This window comes from Chelonia mydas, chromosome 1, assembly GCF_015237465.2.
Source record: "Chelonia mydas isolate rCheMyd1 chromosome 1, rCheMyd1.pri.v2, whole genome shotgun sequence".
Taxonomy (NCBI): Eukaryota; Metazoa; Chordata; order Testudines; family Cheloniidae; genus Chelonia; species Chelonia mydas.
This window is the reverse complement of record NC_057849.1, coordinates 58182458-58204846: the sequence shown is the minus strand read 5'-3', so window position 1 is coordinate 58204846 and position 22389 is coordinate 58182458. Positions and strand designations below refer to the sequence as shown.

The following is a 22389-nucleotide window of genomic DNA, read 5'->3' as shown; positions in this document are numbered from 1 at the left end:
AGACTAACAAATTTATTTGAGCATTAGCCGCGAAAGCTTATGCTCAAATAAATTTGTTAGTCTCTAAGGTGCCACAAGTACTCCTGTTCTCCTTACAACACAGAATCTCAAGGAATTATTTTAATGTCCTTTGTCTTCCAAAAGGTATTCCTAGAGTCAGATTTTTCAGCGGATGGATGTTGAGATCAGCAGATAAACAATGTGTATGTTCACTCACATTTGCATGCATAAGTCAGGTACCGGGGTGCTCAAATGAGAATTTTCATATCTAGTTACACAGTAGCAGCCGTGTTAGTCTGTATTCGCAAAAAGAAAAGGAGGACTTGTGGCACCTTAGAGACTAACCAATTTATTTGAGCATAAGCTTTCGTGAGCTACAGCTCACTTCATCGGATGCATTCAGCTCACGAAAGCTTATGCTCAAATAAATTGGTTAGTCTCTAAGGTGCCACTAGTCCTGCTTTTCTTTTTGCATATCTAGTTACTCACCTTCTGCACCTGAGAGAGGTAGCTGCACATGTAAAGGTAGGAGCACACATGCTGAGGTTTGAACAACAAACTTGGGTACCTAATGGATACTCTACATACTGCCATTTGTTCACTTATGATTCTTTAAATATTTTCAGGTATTAGATACATCCACAATTAGACTGCTTCACAAATGCTCCACAAAGCCAAAATAAATTCAGCAAATTTGGCTTTATGTTGGTGAATATTATCCTAACAGCTTTAACCTAAGCCTCATTCTTGTTCCTTGGCAGTTCTTTAAATTATTTCATATTAAACCATGAACAATATTTGTTTTCTTTCATTTTGCACAGTGTGATTGGCAGCACTTTTTTAAAGGGCCAAGATTAAAGCACAACATTTGATTTCCTGGTTCAGGTGGTTGGAATTAATGTTTCATCTAAAACACTTTCCATTCATAGTCTAATTAAATATATTTAATGCTATTACATTTACAAATGGATTCATTTCCATGAACTTAGTATTGACACTGACTTATGAAGCCTGCATGGGGTAAATAATAAATATAGCTTCAAATAAGCTTTCACATTCTAGGTATGAAAAAATAAGCCAGTGACCACACACATAACTAATCACGTTAGCTGTTAAAAGTACAGAAAATACAGAGTTACTGCAGATAATATTTTACCAAAAGAAAAACCCTGTAGACATTCAAGTTTTGATGATTGCTAAAACAAGCTTCATGGAGCACTTGATTTTCCTTTGTTCCGGTCTCTGTACAATAGAGATGCCTGATACTGATGACTCACTAGTATTTTGCTTTCCAGTTCAAAAGTTCACTGCTTCACAGTTGAGCCGCTTGCCTGAGTGTGACATAGCAAAAAAAAATGTTATTTATACAGACATGGTACCCACCTAAGAGACCATATCAACTGAGCTGTCACTTTTTAAAAAATATTGTTTCCAGCATATAGTGGAAGTCTTTAGAGTCTGATGACTATATTTTCCATGCATCACCTCTAACATATATTCATAGTGAGTAAGAAAAATTTGCTTCAGTTTCATGGGTTTGCACACAAGGTTTTAAGAAGACCATTACAGTATGTGCCTGATCCAGTGCCCACTGAAGTGAAAGGCAGACTTTCCACTGACTTAAGTGGTTATAGGATCAGACCCTATGGCTCAGTTTCTCTCCTGCTGCTCAGATCAGCAATGGAGAAGGGGCAGTTAATAAGCTGCTTAGGACACCTTGATCCTTAAGCTATTTTTCTCAGTACTGAAGTTAGAGCAGACTCTTGGCAGGTGTAGCTTACAGCAACTGGCTCTAATCCCTGACAGACAATACACCAGTTGAGAATTGGCAGAGCATGCATGTAAGGTGGCCTCAGCAGTGCAAAGTAGGCTGAACATGAGGGGTTCTGTTTAATAGTCAGTGGGATGGGCTGGCTCCCCAATCCTTAAATCACTGCACGTGTAAACGTTCCCTTTCAAGAGTGGTTTGAAAACTGAGCTCCTCAGAATATTGCTTCTTTTCAAGGCTTAATAAGCTATCTCTGAACAGCACTTAGTTACTGCAATGATAAAAGCGCATGTGGCCAACTAACTAAAAGGTTTCTCTTGCCCCTCTGCATGCTCATAACATTTTCCAAAGGACCGAACAGAGTGGCTCTGAAGGTGTGAGCAGTCAAGTGGGTGAGCAGAGCAGGGGCATGGTTAAGGGTTTGACCACTGAGATCACATTTTCCAAAGCCCTAACAAGGATCCTATGCGTCCAGGCAGGTGCTGCTTCCCTAGTGGTGGCACAGGCCTCGCTTCATCTGTGGGTACAAGATGCGTGACCTCTGCCTTCTCCACCCACCCATGGCAATCTAGACAGTACATGTTGGGATATAGATATCCAGGCCTGTCTGTAAAGGCCTATACTCTAAGAATTTAGGTGTATTCAGATCACTTGGCTAGTTATAGAGGTATAAAAGAAAGAATCAAAATCACTGTCTGCCCGTGTAAGGTCCTTCTCTTACTGTGACAGTCTGAGGCCCTGTGCTTAGGCTAAGGCCTTTGGCTAAGCAGCAGAGGCAGCCATAAGCTGGGAAGTGACCGGTCACATCCTCACATTCCAAACTAGTCATATTGAAGTAAGGAGCTATTGGGCTGTAAGGAATACACTCCTGTCCTGATAGTGCCGATCACCTCCAGAGAAAGGGAAGTGCCTAGAAAATGTAAAAGGAAACTTCATTTGATAGGTTTCAGAGTAACAGCCGTGTTAGTCTGATAGCATCCTGTCTGGCAAGAACTCACTTATCAATAGCTGGGATGTGAAATCCTCATTTCTTTGTTGTTCTGTCACTGTAGTCCCCATTTCCCTATTGTTTGTCTGTATAATCTGTGTCGGGTTCTGTGATTGTTCCTGTCTGCTGTATAATTAATTTTGCTGGGTGTAAAATAATTATAGTGGTGGGATATAATTGGTTACATAATCATGTTACAATATGTTATGATTGGTCAGTTAAATTTCAGGAAAATGATTGGTTAAGGTATAGCAAAGCAGAACTCAAGTTTTACTATATAGTCTGCAGTCAATCAGGAAGTGAGTGGGTGGGTGTGTGGGTGGGGGAAATGGGAACAGGGAATGGGGGTGGGGAAATTGGAATCATGTTTGGCTAAGGGCAGGAATGGGAACAGGGACACAGGTGTAAGGCTCTGTGGTGTCAGAGCTGGGAAGGGGGATACTAAGGAAGGAAACTGGAATCATGCTTGCTGGAAGTTCACCCCAATAAACATTGAATTGTTTGCACCTTTGGACTTCGGGTATTGTTGCTCTCTGTTCATGCGAGAAGGACCAGGGAAGTAAGTGGGTGAAGGAATAAGCCCCCTAACAGTACACAAGGCAGTGCACATACGATTTCAGCTGAGCCCTCCATTTCCTGCCCTGCCCTTATTCCTAGGTACAGCTTGCAGTGGCATATTTAGGACTTTCCAAGTCAAACAGGATAGCTAAACAAATGTTATAAAACCAGTAGAGAAATCCACAGCCTGGTAGATATGCATGTGTGTAAGTAAAATGAAAGGGACTCTCAAAGTAGGCATAGATCCTAAAGATCTCACTGAAAACATAACGTAACAGCTTTACAAAATGAGGAAAAAATACTTCACAGGATGACAGGGGGATAATAATATACTAAACTGGATGCTGCATTCAAATTGTGGTCACTCCAGTTAGATAAAGTGATAAAATGTGCACCATTAGAGCACCCTTTGGGAGATGTTCAAACACTCCCAGTTTCTGTAGACCATTCTCATGTCCCCCTTTGCCATCATCTATTTATCTATCTTAGAGTTTTATACTGCCACCCATCACCAGAGTGTCTGAGCGCCTTCTATGTAAAATCAATAGCAAAGTCCCTGGTGGACTTCATGGAATCTCTGGCATTTCTCCCTTTATAGGATCAGAACTCTGCTTGGGTTCATTTTGGGGGGAGGGTTAGAAAAGGTTTGAGAATAACAGAGCTGTTCAAATTGTGAGCATCACCTAGAATGGAAAGGCTTTCTCAAGCAGAAGGTTTTGCAATGTTTCCTGAAGATGGAAAGACTGTGGATTTCCCTGCTCTCCTCTGGAAGATTACCCATAGTCAGCTCCCTTAGACTGAGAATGCTTTGTCCCCAGCTCTTGCATGCTTTGTCCCGGGCTTTGCGAGCTGCATCAGCCCTGAGAAGCACAGCTGTCACAGGGGTTCATAGATCAAACTTTGTTTTTGAGGTAGCTGGGATTTCATCCATTAATTGCTTTGAAAATTAAAACCAAGACCTTAAACTGGCATTGGAAACTGACTTCCACCCAGTAAAGGGCCTTAGCACAGGCCTGATGTGCTCATGGCAGCCTGTGATTAATGGCCCCAATTCAGCAAAGCACCTACACAAGTGCTTAACTTTCAGCTTAAATACTATCCTAACAGGGATAGCTTTCCAGAATCAGTGTTTATGGGCCACTCAGCTGCAGTTTTCACTCACTAAATGTTTTGCTGCCCCAAGTCCCTGCACATCTGTGTGATACAGCTGGTCATTTCAGTGAATGGGACTGGGTCCTTTGGAAAGATAATGAACTTTATTAAACTTCTTAAAATAAGGGCATCATAATAGAAGCTGATTAGTAGGCAGGCATTGCAGGCAGGCATGCTCAAGAACCTTGAAGGCTTGATGAGTTGACTGCTCTTGGACTTTGAAAAAGTTACCCATAAAACTAGCTTTGACATAGTTAATGAGCAGAAGCATTATTAGAACCAAATGTTATATGGTCAAATACCCATAATAGAAACATGTTTAAACAAAAGCGTTTGATCCTGCTGATCTGACATTTCTTATTTCACGTCATTGTGATTCTTCACTGGAGTTGCCGTAGCTCATTAATTCCATGCCATTTATACAGAATGACTTGTACAGTGCAGCCCAGCAAGATACCACTGAATTATAGCGGACTGTCCTTCTAAACAGTACAACACAAATTACTGTAATTGACTGAGGAGTTCTTTTACATGTTCCTTTGCTGTGATTGGAAGTATCTTATGTAATTTTGCAAACACTTGATTTAATGTTTTAGTTCTCCTAATTAGAGATACGCTGAAACACCTTGAATTTTATGGAAGTTTGGGCTCATCTAAACTTTGCCCTTTGCTTGTCTTTACTTTTAATCAGTGAGACAGGCTCAAAAGTTATCTGAGCTTGATGTTCAATTTCCTGCATAACTACCTATTATGCATGGCCCAGTGTTGTTTCCATCACCAGCCTCCCAAGACAGGACAGATATAATACCCATCAGAGGTTCGATAGGAACTGAATAAACACTTCTGATTGTCCTAACTGTGCCCCTTCAGTGAGTACTGCCCACTTTTTGAGATACACTTTTCTACTTATAGAACCTAACCAATCTTATAGACTGTTCAGAGGCTAATCCAAATGGAGATTACTTGTGGTGAAACATGCATCATTCCTTGCTGACCCTGCTTTTGCAACATTGTTAAAGACAAAGGACCCAGATCACCAGGTGGTATGATCTGGTATAGTTCTGCTGAAGCTGATGGAGCTACACCATTTTACCACAGTGGAGGAGCTGGCCCTGACACTTCAGTAAGAGATTATACGTTCTCCCAGCCGCATTCTTTCATGAGTGTTGTCCCTTGCCAAATAAGAAGCAGTTCAAGGAAAGTTTAGGGTAGATGCTGTCACTACTCCATGTAAGCCTGGAGAGAAGAAATCTGCACACATACACATGCTCAAACCTTTGTTTGCCTCTCCTTTTAGGGCCTTGTACTATCCTCAAGCTGTGATAGAACTGGCCATGTGAAGAGAGAGCAACAGGCCCTAAGCTTTCACACATTTTAGGAAATACTATTTGAGTCATGCTTAAAATGGCACTGAAAGATGCAGCACCTTAGTTTACTTACTGGAGATTCAAAGTTTTCTTGAAAGAGTTTCTTTGTTTTCATATTCTGAAATGAAGATGACTCTGCAGAAATATGCTGGATAAGCCGATCCTGTAGTTTGATTTTTGGCTAAATTCATGTCAGATGTAAGCCCAGAAATAGTTGATGGAGTTACAGCAAGGATGAATTTGACCTGTTTTGGCATCAATCCAGCACGGTTCTTAAGCATTTGCCTAACTTTAAGTCCTTTTGGCTTCAAAAGAATGACTTCATTCAAGTGAACTACTCATATGCTTAGATGCATGCTTAAGTGCCTTGTTGAACTGGGGGCCCATGTTTCTTTACAATATACTAGCTGAGACCTAGGTAAAAAGTTTGTTAATTAACATTGAAGTCAAAATTAAATGATTGAAGTGCTTTTCACTATCTCTCCAGAGAGCATTTGTGTCTTTATTTAGTGAAATTATTATCTCAAGCCAACTTAACATTTGAGATTTTAGCCAGCAGCATAACATAAATGTAGCTAAGAAGAGAAGCAGATCAATTATCCTATCATATCTAAAGCTTCAGAATTTAAAAATTAAATTGTGCATAAGACTTTCCCTGACCTTTTCTTTAAGGTCTGTTATATTTTAGAATGTGCAGTTTTGCAGTTAATTAATTTTTTTTTCTCTTTGCAGGTACATACATTTTTTTAAAGTTAATGATTTTTCCAAGCATGTGAAAGGATTAATTTGCCCTGGCATTCGCGGCTCTCCTGGATGTACTCCCAAAGTCTTTGCAAAAGGTTTCTGGGGAGGGCAGCCTTATTGCGTCCTCCATGGTAGGACACTTTACCACTCCAGGCCAGTAACACGTACTCGGGAATCATTGTAGAACAAAGCATTGCAGTGTATGTTTGCTGGCGTTCAAACAACATCCGATCTTTATCTCTCTGTGTTATCCGCAGGAGAGTGAGATATCATTCATGGTCACCTGGTTGAAATAGGGTGCTTTTCTTCAGGGGACACTCAGAGGTGCCCGTTCCTGCTGGGCTGTTTGCCTGTGGCTGAACAGAAATGTTCCCCGCTGTTAGCCACGGGGAGGGGGGAGGGTTGAGGGGGTAGCCATGCGGTGGGGGGAGGCAAAATGCGACCTTGTAACGAAAGTACATGTGCTATGTATGTAATGTTAACAGCAAGGTTTACCCTGAAAGAGTGTAGCCACTGTTTTATAAAATGTGTCTTTTTAAAAATACCACTGTCCCTTTTTTTTCCTCCACCAGCTGCATGTGTTTCAATGATCACAGGATCTTCTCCTTCCCAGAGGCTAGTGAAGATTAGAAAGAAAAAAAACGCACTCATGATGAAATGTTCTTTGAGCTCATGCTGTCCTCCCACACTGACAGAGCACAGACGAATGCGTGGAGGCAAATAATGTCAGAGTGCAGGAAAGCACAAAATGACCAGGAGGAGAGGTGGTGGGCTGAAGAGAGTAAGTGGTGGGCTGAAGACAGGGCTGAAGCTCAAATGTGGCGGCAGCATGGTGAGAGGAGGCAGGATTCAATGCTGAGGCTGCTGGAGGATCAAACCAGTATGCTCCAGTGTATGGTTGAGCTGCAGCAAAGGCAGCTGGAGCACAGACTGCCACTAAAGCCCCTGTGTAACCAACCGCCCTCCTCCCCAAGTTCCATAGCCTCCACACCCAGACGCCCAAGAACGCGGTGGGGGGCCCTCCGGCCAACCAGCCACTCCGCCACAGAGGATTGCCCAAAAAACAGAAGGCTGGCATTCAATAAATTTTAAAGTTGTAAACTTTTAAAGTGCTGTGTGGCATTTTCCTTCCCTCCTCCACCACCCCTCCTGGGCTACCTTGGTAGTCATCCCCCTATTTGTGTGATGACTGAATAAAGAATGCATGAATGTGAAGCAACAATGACTTTATTGCCTCTGCAAGCGGTGATCGAAGGGAGGAGGGGATAGTGCTTAGCTTACAGGGAAGTAGAGTGAACCAAGGGGCGGGGGGTTTCATCAAGGAGAAACAAAGAGAACTTTCACACCGTAGCCTGGCCAGTCATGAAACTGGTTTTCAAAGCTTCTCTGATGCGTACCACGCCCTCCTGTGCTCTTCTAACCGCCCTGGTGTCTGGCTGCGGGTAACCAGCAGCCAGGCAATTTGCCTCAGCCTCCCACCCCGCCATAAATGTCTCCCCCTTACTCTCACAGATATTGTGGAGCACACAGCAAGCAGTAATAACAGTGGGAATATTGGTTTCGCTGAGGTCTAAGCGAGTCAGTACACTGCGCCAGCGCGCCTTTAAATGTCCAAATGCACATTCTACCACCATTCTGCACTTGCTCAGCCTGTAGTTGAACAGCTCCTGACTACTGTCCAGGCTGCCTGTGTATGGCTTCATGAGCCATGGCTTTAAGGGGTAGGCTGGGTCCCCAAGGATTACTACAGGCATTTCAACATCCCCAACAGTTATTTTCTGGTCTGGGAATAAAGTCCCTTTCTGCAGCTTTTGAAACAGACCAGAGTTCCTGAAGATGCAAGCGTCATGTACCTTTCCCGGCCATCCCATGTTGATGTTGGTGAAATGTCCCTTGTGATCCACCAGAGCTTGCAGCACTATTGAAAAGTACCCCTTGCGGTTTATGTACTCGCCGGCTTGGTGCTCCGGTTCCAAGATAGGGATATGGGTTCCGTCTATGGCCCCACCACAGTTAGGGAATCCCATTGCACCAAAGCCATCCACTATGACCTGCACATTTCCCAGGGTCACTACCCTTGATATCAGCAGATCTTTGATTGCATGGGCTACTTGCATCACAGCAGCCCCCACAGTAGATTTGCCCACTCCAAATTGATTCCCGACTGACCGGTAGCTGTCTGGCGTTGCAAGCTTCCACAGGGCTATCACCACTCGCTTCTCAACTGTGAGGGCTGCTCTCATCTTGGTATTCATGCGCTTCAGGGCAGGGGAAAGCAAGTCACAAAGTTCCATGAAAGTGCCCTTACGCATGCGAAAGTTTCGCAGCCACTGGGAATCGTCCCAGACCTGCAACACCATGCGGTCCCACCAGTCTGTGCTTGTTTCCCAAGCCCAGAATCGGCGTTCCACAGCATGAACCTGCCCCATTAGCACCATGATGCCTGCATTGGCAGGGCCCATGCTTTCAGAGAAATCTGTGTCCATGTCCTGATCACTCACGTGACCGCGCTGACGTCGCCTCCTTGCCCAGTATCACTCTGCCAGGTTCTGGTGCTGCATATACTGCTGGATAATGCGTGTGGTGTTTAATGTGCTCCGAATTGCCAAAGTGAGCTGAGCAGCCTCCATGCTTGCCTTGGTATGGCGTCCGCACAGAAAAAAGGTGCTGAACGATTGTCTGCCGTTGCTCTGACGGAGGGAGGGGCGACTGACGACATGGCTTACAGGGAATTAAAATCAACAAAGGGGGTGGCTTTACATCAGTGAGTATTTCAGGCAGGACTTCATGGAGGGTTCCAATAAGAAATGGTGCACCTAAGTAATTGTTCTTATTGGAACAAGCAGGTTGGTCTGGCCTCTGATTGATACATGGCTAGATTTACCTCACTGCACCTTCTCTGTGAGTGACTGCAGTGTGACCTAGAGGAATGAGTCCCCTAGACGGGGGAGGGGGGGAAGCAAATGAGTACAAAACAAATCTGGTCTATTTCTTGTTTTAATCCACTCCATCTATCTTTTACATCTTTGGCTGGCAGCAGACGGTGCAGAAGGACTGCAAGCCATCCACATCTCATGGCTGCTCGGCAGAAGACGGTGCAGTAGGACTGTTAGCCATCCTCATCTCTTGCCTGCCTGGCAGAAGATGGTACAGTAGGACTGCTAGCAATCCGTATCGCCTGCCTGCTCACCATAAGATGGTTCAATAGGACTGACTGCAGGACTAAAGAGAATGACCTGGTCAAGTCACTCCAAATTTAGTCCCTGCGCCCCTGTCTGCCCAGACGCTCCTGGCCGACGTGGCCAGGAGCACGTCGGACATGACGATGACAGCTACCAGTCGTACTGTACCGTCTGCTGCCACAAGGCAATAGGTTGATGCTGCTGTGTAGCAATGCAGTACCACGTCTGCCAGCACCCCGGAGACATACGGTGACGGTTACCTGAGCGGGCTCCATGCTTGCCGTGGTATGGCGTCTGCACAGGTAACTCAGGAAAAAAGGCGCAAAACGATTGTCTTCCCTTGCTTTCACGGAAGGAGGGAGGGAACGGGGGCCTGACAATATGTACCCAGAACCACCCGCGACAATGTTTTAGCCCCATCAGGCATTGGGATCTCAACCCAGAATTCCAATGGGCAGCGGAGACTGCGGGAACTGTGGGATAGCTATCCACAGTGCAACACTCTGGAAGTCGACTCTAGCCTCGGTACTGTGGAAGCACTGTGCCGAGTTAATGCACTTAATGCACTTAGAGCATTTTATGTGAGGACACACACACTCGAATATATAAAACCGATTTCTAAAAAACCGACTTCTATAAATTCGACCTAATTTCGTAGTGTAAACATACCCTTACACTATCAGGGCTCAAGCCAGCTCACTAAATATAGCAGTGTGGACACTGCAGCTCAGGCTTTCAAGCCCACAGGACCCCCTAGCCTTGATAGCCCAAGCAATAGCCTGATCAAAATGTCCACACTGCTATTAAGCTCGTGCGAGTCTGTCTACCCCAGCTGGGACACTCACTTCCATCTGAAGCATAGACAGAGCCATCCCTCGGGTACAGCGAATCAGGGCGACCGCCCCACGCCCCACGCTTTGGGGGGCCCCCCAGAAGGCAGGCGGGGAGATGAAGTGGGAGGGCAGGCGAGCAGGGTGAGGAGGCGAACGGGGAGGTGAGTGGCAGGCCAGGAGGCGGGGCGGGGGGGGTGGTAGGAGGACCCCCTCTACCAGAACCTCCCCCACACGCCAGCACCTCCTGCCCGCCGGTGGGCCCCGCTGATCAGTGCCTCCCCGTCCATCTCAGCGCCGCGGATCAGATGTTTTGCCCACGGCATCAGGAGGCGCTGGGGGAGACGGGAGAGGAACACAGGCACAGCACGCTTGTGGGAGGGTGTGGAACTGGGTGGGGTGGGAAGGGGCAGCGAAGGGGCAGAGTGGGGGCAGGGCCTGGGTGGTGACAGGGGGAGCAACCCCCGGCAGATTAGAAACTCAGCACCTATGTCCCGGACCCCGCACCCTCCTAGGGACGGCTCTGAGCCTAGACATACCCTAAAGGTTCATCTCCCCTGGTGAAGAACTAAGTGCTGTTGCCTTGGAGGGGAGCTGAGCAAAAGAACAATTTCCAGCTTGAATTTTTACAGTTTAAGAGTAAAAATAGACACCATCACCCAAGTTCCAGGGAAGTGCCACTGCTCTTGCTCAGGCCCTTTCCTACGCATCTAAATCTTGGCCCCCGACTGTAGATGTGACAATCTCTTTCTCCATTACTCCAGTCCCCTTCACTCTGCCAACAATACCAGCAGGACTTGTAGAAAATCTGCGGAAAAGGACCTTGGGGTTACAGTGGACAAGAAGCTGGATATGAGTCAACAGTGTGCCGTTGTTGCCAAGAAGGCCAATGGCATTTTGGGATGTATATGTAGGGGCATTGCCAGCAGATCGAGGGACATGATCATTCCCCGACATTGGTGAGGCCTCATCTGGAGTACTGTGTCCAGTTTTGGGCCCCACGCTACAAGAAGGATGTGGAAAAATTGGAAAGAGTCCAGCAGAGGGCAACAAAAATGATTAGGGGACTGGAACACATGACTTATGAGGAGAGGCTGAGGGAACTGGGATTGTTTAGTCTGCGGAAGAGAAGAATGAGGGAGGATTTGATAGCTGCTTTCAACTACCTGAAAGGGGGTTCCAAAGAGGATGGATCTAGACTGTTCTCAGTGGTAGCAGATGACAGAACAAGGAGTAATGGTCTCAAGTTGCAGTGGGGGAGGTTTAGGTTGGATATTAGGAAAAACTTTTTCATTAGGAGGGTGGTGAAACACTGGAATGCGTTACCTTGGGAGGTGGTGGAATCTCCTTCCTTAGAAGTTTTTAAGGTCAGGCTTGACAAAGCCCTGGCTGGGATGATTGAGTTGGGGAATGGTCCTGCTTTGAGCAGGGGGTTGGACTAGATGACCTCCTGAGGTCCCTTCCAACCCTGATATTTTATGATTCTATGACCTTGTTTGTCATCTTGTTTGTCTGCTCCTGTGACTTCTTCCCTGTTACCCCTTAGGCCTGCAACCACCAATCCAGTCACCTCTTTTCATTCAGATTCCTTCTTAAGACTCTGTTCTTCTGGGATACCCATAGGACATCATCTGTTCCTCTGTGAAGAAAGGTTTCAGAGTAGCAGCCGTGTTAGTCTGTATTCGCAAAAAGAAAAGGAGTACTTGTGGCACCTTAGAGACTAACCAATTTATTTGAGCATAAGCTTCATCCGATGAAGTGAGCTCTAGCTCACGAAAGCTTATGCTCAAATAAATTGGTTAGTCTCTAAGGTGGCAGAAGTACTCCTTTTCTGTGAAGAAAGACCAGCTGCACTGCGGGGAAAGGAATACTATAGAACATTCAGAAGTAAAAAACAAACGGGTTGAAATTTAACCTCCAGCCTCTCCAAATAAAAGAAAATCTCTTCTTATGATTTTAAAGTAACAGCCATACCCACCCTTTCATCTCACCCTCCTGGCTTTCTATAGAAGGAAGAAGCTTGAAGTAGTAGCCAGGTGCCAAAGATAAGGGTAATTATGGCTATGCCATGTTTCAGCAAGACACAGAAAATCAATACAGCTGTCATAGATTTGCTAAGATAGATAGAGGGAAAAAATCCCTTTATACAAAGAAGATGTTAAAGTAGCTACATCAATAGAAACCATACAAAGAAAGAACCATAGCAATCAAGTTACAAGTTGAAGCACAGGGAATAAATAGTATTTTGCACTTTTCCAGCAACTTTCACCCAAAGAGCTCAAAATGTTGTGAAGTTAAATGTAAAACATCACTGTAAGAGAGTTAAATATTGTTATGCCCATTTCACAGATGGTGAAAATGACAGAAAGGTTAAGTGACTTGTGCCCAAAGTCATAGAGAAACTGCAGCAAACGTGGGACTAGAATCTGAATCTGACTCCCACTCCTGTGTTCTAACCATCAAGCCTGAAATAACAACTCAGAAGTGTGAACTCTCCTGTCTTCCTATTTATACCATTGGTGCAATGTGGTGTGTTCATTCAAAAGCCTAATAATTGTTATGCATCAAGTGTCAACATTATCCATTTTATTTGTGGTTATTTTAGCAGATGGGATGGGAAGGGGGCATGAGTGAATCCCAGAAGGGAGAACTAACTAGGAGTTGCTGTAAGAAGGAAAATGCAGAAGGAGGAAGAAGAGGGATAGCATAATGATAGGTAAGGGGCAGAGAAATGAGAATAGGGGAGAAAGAAATAAAGGGCAAAAACAGCAGTAGTATTAAAGATGAATATTTTCCCATTGAATGTTGCTGGATGATGTGAAAATGAGCCACTGAAGTAATAAGTTAATGGTAACAGGGGAGATTTTCAAAGGCACAAATGGCAAAATCTCCCCCAATAACTAAAAGTTTTGCCTTGATGGTTATGCAAACCATTCACGGACATCAATGGGAGATGCCCCAAGAACTGAGGGGAGTATGTCATCCTAAATATATAACTCATACCCTTATTAAATCTGGAAGTCAGCCCTCTCCACGGAGTAAGTGTGGCACACCTGGCCTAAGCCATCCTCCTCAAATGTTCTGAGGAGAGGAAGAAGAGAAGTGGTGATCTGAGCCAATGGGACTGGAGAAGGAGGTAATTACTAGAAACCATGTATCTTGGTACATTTCACCTGTCTCATCAAGCTCAGAGCCATTATGCCGGCATAGACTAAAGAAACTGTATCATGAGGGAAAACGGGGAGAAAGACACTGAGATAAATGAACAGATGCGGCATAATGGCCATAACACACTATAAATCAATAGGAAATAAAGAAAAAATTAATATTAACATAATTAACAGCAGCGTACTCATAAACCATCAAAACAACAGGCTAAATTCACAACTTTATATGCATCACATGTAAACTAGCGTAATGCCAGCAGGTAAGTAGCCAGCAATTACAGTCTCCTAACAAGACTAATGTTGAGCTCCACCTGAAGAGTTAACCATGCTATGTTCAACATCTTACATGCTGTATTTAAAGCATCAATTTAAAACTAAAAATTGAAGAGAACAGCACATACTAAAAATTCCCAACCATAGCCTGCAATTAATTCAGGATAATCTTTAAAAGTAAATATAGCTTCTCCTTGCAGCATGGCAAAGAAAGTTCTTGACCTAGTGCCAGTCAACTAGGGAGAAAATATCAAAGGTCAAGAGTCTGAAGTCCCAAGCCAATCAGCAATCACTAGCCCAAGCATTTGCAGTCTGTATACAATGGTCACTGACCACCTGCTCATCCAAGCAACACACAGCCAATGATAGGAAAACAACCTACACAGAACCAGCTCTCTGCTCACGCTACAGTGTCAAGTTCCAATCCTACAGAGCAAACCACAAGCATGAATCCTTACTGCCATGCTGAATCCTATTGACTTCTCTGACCCTCTCCATCCACTCTGGGAAGGTGGGGAATGAGAAGCATGAAGGTCCAGGGATGAAAAGGGAGTTCACTCCCCCTTACACCCTTGTGTGGACATGTGGTCCAAGTCACTGTCTAGCCCAAGCTTTTTAAGAGGGATAAATCCATGTGGATTCTATATTGGGCTCAAGCCATCAAGTTTGGATCCAGATCTGAATTTCTCCAAGGTTTGTTTCTAGGATTTGGATTTGGGCCCTGTGATGGGGTGTACCAGGTCCTTTGAGGCCCTCCGGAAGACCCTGGAGTACTACCACACCCCACCTCAGAAAAAAGGCAGAGCGGGATCCTCCGAGTGGCCTAGAGAGGCTGCAGGGAAGGCAGCCAATCAGCACCTGGCACGCTCATATAAAAGGAGTTACAGATAAGGTGACCAGGTGTCTGATTTTTGACAGAAAGTCCGGTCGAAAAAGGGGACCTGGTGGTGTCCGGTCAGACCTATTGAACGGACACCCAAAATCCGGTTACTGTGGGAGGGGGAGGCAGGGAGGCACTGAGCCATCACCCGCACCAGCCCCTGCTCAGCCAGGGCCACCTCCTACCTGCATCTAGTGGGTGAAGCTCCCAGCCCCAGCTCTGCAGGCAAGTCCCTCCCGACCCACACAGGGAAGGGAGAGAGGGAAAAAGTAGTGAGTGATGGAGGGAGGGAGAAAGAGGAGCAAACGGGGTCAGGGCCTTGGGGGAAGAGGTGGGAAAGGGGAAGTTCCAGCACTCCTGCTGGAGTGTCCGTTTTTTAAATATTACGAAGTTGGCAACCCCTAGTTGAAGAGGCTGGACAGTTCAGTTGCTGGCTGGAGCCAGAAGAGGAAGAACACTTCCTGGTTGGCTGAGGAAGCTGCAGCAGCTGGACAGAGCAGTTGCTGGCTGGGACCAGAAGGAGTTGAAATCTGGGAGACTCCACAGGTACAGAGACTGGGGAGAAACCCTGTCTAAGCAGGGACAGGACTGTGAAGCTCTCCAGGTACAGAGGCCTGTGAGAGAGAGCCTTGGCAAGAAGGGCCGGAGATTGTTATAAGCTCTCCCTGTGAAGGAGCCTGTGAGAGAGAACAGGTCAGAGACTGTTAGAGACTCTTTAGGAAAGGAGGCCTGGGAGAAACCCTGCTTAAACAGGGAACAGGCTGAGGACCCAAGAAGATGATGAAACAGAGTGAGAAGCAGCCCAGGGAATGCAGCAATAGACTCTAGTGAAGGAAGCAGCAGGTGGATGCTAGTCGTAGGGTCCCTGGGTTGGGACCCAGAGTAGTGGGCAGATCCAGGTTCCCCCACCAGCCACAGGCAGAGTGGTCAAGGGTGGAGGAGGTAACAAGTTTCGTTTGGCGCCCAAGGAAGGGACAAGTGCTTAAACAGGCCGAGAGACAGGACTGAGGACCTTGGGTAGGGGCCAACCATTCATTGGACTGCGTTAGCCAAGAAGGGGTTTGTTTTCCGTTTGTTTCACATACAGACTGGTGTGACTCAGCCGGAGGGCTGAGTGACTGAAAACCCATCTGAAAAGAGAAACTGTTGGCAGAGAGCACCACAAAAGCAGAGAGTGCAGGTATGCACCCAGCCAGCCAGAGACACCGATGAGAGGCGTGTGGCCACACCTCTACAGGCCCATCTTGGACTTTTAAAATCTCTTTAACATGTTTTCACAATATTGTTCGGGCTAAAGTTATTAAAATAATGAATTGTGGAAGGTTCAAGTGTTTTAACAGCTAGTAATAACATGGATGCCCAGTAGCTGTACAATAACAGCTCTTACATTAACATGGGAGTGAGACTAGACTGGACAAATAGTAATTTGAGGAGGATACCACATTATCCCAGCAGGATGCACCTGCCTTCTGAACACAGTCAGCTAGAGTCTCAAGATCCCCAGGAACACAGGGGGTAGCAAATGGTTTGTTCCTGTAAAGTGCAGTGAGTCTGATCTAAGACCTGTTGAAGTCAATGACTTCAATGGTCAGGCCCTGCACACACTAAACTCCTCCTGAAGCCACTGTGAGTTGAGGTGCTGAGCTCCTCAAGTCACCAAGAGTATTTTAGTTGAGTTTCTGAAGTAATTTGTACTGGAAACAAATCCACTTCTGAAAACGTGTTTATATCCAAACAAATCCATATTCCTTAAGCTGTGGATACATCAACTGGGTAAAAGCACTAAGCAAAATAATCACTTTTCTTCAAATTGCGGTGGAATTAATCTGCTGAGATTTACTGATGTTCTGTCCACAACATACTCTCTCTTATTTCTACACTAATAATTTCAAAACATGCTTTTCTTCATCAGCCAAAGGAGGGCAGAAACCCACAGATTTATGTCCTTTAAAAATCAACTAGACAGCGTTCACTAGACAGTGCTAAAATCCTTCTCATATTTTAATTCAGTTTCTATACTAATCTTTGGGTTTTTCACTTTTCAGAGTCTAAGTCACACTGTTGATCAGAATTTCAGCAAAAACAGCTGGAGTGAGTCACTTGCTACTGGCTATTTCACATACCATCACTGACAGAAGGATATTCAGAAGGGGAAAAAAAGTAAAGCCAAAAAAGAGGACTCCAGTACTTTGATAAAACAAACGAAGACTCAAATGGGGTGGTAAACATTATCTGTTTCACTCCCACACTACACTGGTGCAGTTCACTCCTCATAGCAACACCTTATGGCACAGAGCACAACAAGGAGGTGAAACGGTGATGAGATGAACTTTACCGCATGTAAGATGGTAAGGGTCTAAGTCAGGGGTTCCCAAACTTGGTTCGCGGCTTGTTCAGGCTAAGCCCCTGGCGGGCCGCGAGACGCTTTGTTTACCTGAGTGTCCGCAGGTAAGCCCGCTCACAGCTCCCAGTGGCCGCGGTTCGCCGTTCCCTGCCAATGGGAGCTGCGAGAAGCGGTGTCTGCTTTCCTAGGAATGGCGAACTGCGGCCACTGGGAGCCGCGAGCAGCTGTACCTGCAGACACTCAAGTAAACAAAGCGTCTCGCGGCCCACCAGGGGCTTACCCTGAACAAGCCATGAACCAAGTTTGGAAACCCCTGGTCTATTAAATGGATCATATATCAGCTAGTAATATACAAGTAAATGCATAAGTAATATATATAAGCAATATAAATGTTGGCCTAATTTAGTGTGGTCAATAAGACCTTTAAATAACCATTTTGGGAAGGAGTGCAAAGAAAGTCTTCTTAGCTTATTAAATATCCTGTTACTCAGTTTTTGGAATGCCCCTGACTTGGGTACAGAACAAAGATAAGGTCATTGTAACCTGCCAAGCATGATCAGGGAAAATAAGGGAAATCCCTATCAAATAAGAAGATTAATTAATAGCTTTGTTATTGTTAATAAATAGATAAACAAGATATGAATCAACAGTGTGCCCTTGCTGCCAAGAAGGCTAACAACATTTTGGGCTGTATAAGTAGGAGCATTGCCAGCAGATCGAGGGACATGATCATTCCCCTCTATTCTGCATTGGTGAGGCCTCATCTAGAGTACTGTGTCCAGTTTTGGGCCCCACACTAGAAGAAGGATGTAGAAAAATTGGAAAGAGCCCAGCTGAGGGCAACAAAAATGACCAGGGGGCTGGAGCACATGACTTATGAGGAGAGGCTGAGGGAACTGGGATTATTTAGTCTGCAGAAGAGAAGAATGAGGGGGGATTTGATAGCTGCTTTCAACTACCTGAAAGGGGGTTCCAAAGAGGATGTCTCTAGACTGTTCTCAGTGGTAGCAGATGACAGAACAAGGAGTAATGGTCTCAAGTTGCAGTGGGGGAGGTTTAGGTTGGATATTAGGAAAAACTTTTTCACTAGGAGGGTGGTGAAGCACTGGAATGGGTTACCTAGGGAAGTGGTGGAATCTCCTTCCTTAGAGGTTTTTACGGTCAGACTTGACAAAGCCCTGGCTGGGATGATTTAGTTGGGGATTGATCCTGCTTTGAGCAGGGGGTTGGACTAGATGACCTCCTGAGGTCCCGTCCAACCCTGATATTCTATGATTACCTTTGCCTGCATTCAGCAATCAGTATCCCCACAAGGCCTGATCCTGTATCTCTTGAATTTTTGCTATATGCTGTAGACTTATCAGTTGGAAGTGATAGTGGAGGAGAAAGATCTGGGTGTATCGGTTAATCACAGGATGACTATGAGCCACCAATGTGATACAGCCATGAAATAGGCTAAGGCAGTCCTAGGATGCACCAGGAGACGTATTTCCAGTAGAGATAGGGAAGTGCTATTGCCATTATGCAAGGCATTGGTGAGACCTCCTCTGGAACAGTGTTCAATTCTGGTCTCCCATATAAAAGGAAGATGAATTCAGACTGGATCAGGGGTAGAGAAAGGCTACTAGGATGATCAAAAGAATGGAAAACTGACCTTATGAGATGAGACTCAAAGAGCTTGGCTTGTTTAGCCGAACCAAAAGAAGGCTGAGGGGAGATATAATCACTCTTCATGAGTACTTCAGAGGGATAGATACCAGGGATAGAGAGGAGTTATTTAAGGTAAGCGCCAAATTTGACATAAGAACAAATGGATATAAACTGACCGTCAACAAGTTTAGGCTTGAAATTAGATGAAGGTTTCTGACCATCAGAGGAGTTAAGTTCTGGAACAGCCTTTCAAGGGGAGCAGTGGGGGCAAAATGCCTAACTGGCTTCAAAACTGAGCTTGATAAGTTTATGGAGGGGATGGTCTGATGAGACTGCCTATAATGACACATAGCTGATCTGTAACTGCTAGTAGTAAATATCTCCAATCGCCAGTGATGGGGAGGGTTCTGGGTTACTACAGAGAATCCTTTCCCCCCTGGCTGGAGGGTCTTGCCCATATGCTCAGGGTCTAACTGATTGCCATATTTGGGGTTGGAAAGGAATTTCGCCCCAGGGCAGATTGGCAGAGATCCTGTGGGTTTTTTCACCTTCCTCTGCAGCATGGGGCACAGGTCATCTGCAGGTTTAAACCAGTGTAAATGGTGAATTCTCTGTAACCTGAAGTCTTCAAATCATGGCTTCCCGCAGCCCTCATTGGCCTGGAGCAGCCAGTGGGAGCTGCAATCGGCCGAACCTGCAGACGTGGCAGGTAAACAAACTGGCCCGGCCCACCAGGGGGCTTACCCTGGCAGGCCACATGCCAAAGGTTGCCAATCCCTGGACTAGATGATCATGATGGTCCCTTCTGACCTTAAAGTCTATGAATTTACTCAATGAATTTAGCCCTCTCTGTTTGCAAATTGTCCATGACCAGACTTTGACTTTTACAAATGGTGCACTAGTTCTTCAGATGTTTTCTGTGAACTGATTCCAGACTATGGGTTCCCCAAGAATGGCTGGCTATGAGTTTGATATTTGAGATTTTATATTCAAGCTATGTATTTGATCTTTTACGTCATTTGACAGACTAAGTCACTCTGTTTCCTCAGATCAAGTTTTATAAACAGGTGGCTTTTTAAGATAGCCACTGAACCAAATCTGTTTAATTGCAAGACAAATTTATTGTAGTCATAAAGGATCTGTGTTATCAGCCCAAATTTTCTTTTCTATCAACATCAATATGAACAAAACTCTGTTTGCATGAATCTTTGGGGGGATAAAAAGTGTGGACACAATGGATTATGCTAATAAAAGGTGACAAATATTCAGACCATAGGCATTACTTCTGGAACAGTTCACGGATAAGGTCTAAAGAAAGGAAATCCCTGGAATAATATTCCCAGTTAGTTATGCTGATATTTCATCCATGCAGCATGTCTCAGTGTTTCCCGTTATGTACAATTTTCTTTCCTTTTATAATTATTCAGGCCTGTTGAAAGGGGAAAGGGTGCAGGTCTCTTTTCTCATGTGTGGTTTTTTAGTTTGCACTTTCTTCACTTTATAATGGACTATCTCTGTAATTCTTAACTCAGCAATGAGCCTTTCTATTTGACTATCAAAGCATGGAAAGTAAAAGCACAAAAGGTTCACATTAAGCTCTAGACTGACAAAATATCAGGTGGACCTGGTATTTCATGTACAGGCTGATGTTGCCTTATTGGCATCATACAAAGGACAACCCACTCCACCCACAGTTTGCTTCTTGCTCACAGGCTTTTTTGATTACCAACCCACACTGCTCATCACCAGCGGGGTCTGCTGCATCAGAGAAATCAGCACGAAGAGATTAGAGGTGCTGTGGCACAAAAAAGAGGTATTTGAGACCTTCATGGAGACTGAATCACTCAGCACCGTTTGTAATCAGCTATTTTGTGGTGATTCAGCAATGATGCCACAAGCTGTCATAAAAATAAGAAGCCACAATAACAGGCAACAATTCTTCAGTGCCCTTCTAGGAATGAGAACAGGAGGACTTGTGGCACCTTAGAGACTAACCAATTTATTTGAGCATAAGCTTTCGTGAGCTACAGCTCACTTCATCGGATGCATTCAGTGGAAAATACAGTGAGGAGATTTAGATACACACAGAACATGAAAAAATGGGTTTAGTTCGTCTTAAGTGATCACTCTCCTTACAGTGTGTATGATAACACCCATTTTTTCATGTTCTGTGTGTATATAAATCTCCTCACTGTATTTTCCACTGAATGCATCCGATGAAGTGAGCTGTAGCTCACGAAAGCTTATGCTCAAATAAATTGGTTAGTCTCTAAGGTACCACTAGTCCTCCTTTTCTTTTTGCGAATACAGACTAACAAGGCTGCTACTCTGAAACTTGTAGGAATGCTAATATATAATCCAGCAAGATTTGCTAATGGAGTAGAAGAAGATCAAATAAGAAGGCATATATCAGACATTTTATATGCAGCCCAATCCATTTTTAAGGGGTTACATTCAGATGCCACCCTTTTAGAATTAACTACAGACATTGAAATATCAGCCCAACAAGCATATTCCCCACCTGCTGTTGAGAGGAACTGGCCAACATCCATTTACTAAAGCAGTAGCATGTGGTAAGCAATCCAGCTGCATCATACAGTGGTTTTTGGAGGCAGTTATACAGAAAGCCTTAAAGAGGAAGGCTATCTAAGACTCAGAATGAAGTCAATGGAGTTACACAGATCTGGCCCCATATATCTGTTACAATGGTGCTGCCCATCATCCATGTTGCAGTTCTTTCATAACAATGGACCTGATCAACCATCTGTGGAAATGACTGTTAAAGAAGCAACGGATGACTGGACTGTGACCTAGAATTCTGACGGAATCACTGCTACCATCAACCAAACTAAAATCCAGAAGGAGTATGATGCGTGCTGGCGCTTTCATTCTGAGAGCTTGACATTCAAATCTGGTGCAAGAGATGTATTCGAGGTTAAATCAGAACAACTTTGATAGTCTTTCCATGGACTGGAAAACTATAAAACCCGGAGTAATCCAGAATAGGATGATCTTTTCTTTTTCTCTGTATCATTCTCCCCTCCAAGTAACATGTATAATAGGTGTGAAGGTTATTGCAACTCAAGCCATGGTATTTCTGAAGACTAAAAATGGATGCTGGATGGCCCTCATCTGTTCACCAGACACTGTTTCTGCCAGACCCAACACCTACAGCTAAAACTCCATCCTATTCAGAAAGCAGGCCTCCTCTCCTGATCCTTCCAGAGGGTACACTGCCTACTTGAAAGAGGAGCCAGATCTTAGCTTCAAGCCAATAACTGTCATCACCACCTACAATCTAACTGTGAAAAAGAAGTTTCTTATTGTTCCTCTGCCCATCTCCTGTCTTCTCTCCCATCCGTGCCTATAGAAATTGACTTGACAAAACTAACAGCTTTATAAACAAACTGGGAATGTTTGGTTGCAACCCAGTTAATATTTCCATCAGCCAAGAAAAGCATTAAGAAAGTCAAGCTAGTTTGGTAC

General features: G+C 44.7%; 1 long non-coding RNA gene across 1 annotated transcript in view; it reads right to left on the bottom strand.

The window, feature by feature from the left end:
• Positions 1-1225: 1225 nt before the first annotated feature.
• The window catches only part of LOC122461658, a 46015-nt gene continuing 24851 nt past the window's right edge, over positions 1226-22389 (bottom strand). The window contains exon 3 of the long non-coding RNA XR_006283741.1: positions 1226-1331. This is a non-coding gene — a long non-coding RNA (uncharacterized LOC122461658). The remainder of the gene's footprint in view (positions 1332-22389) is intronic.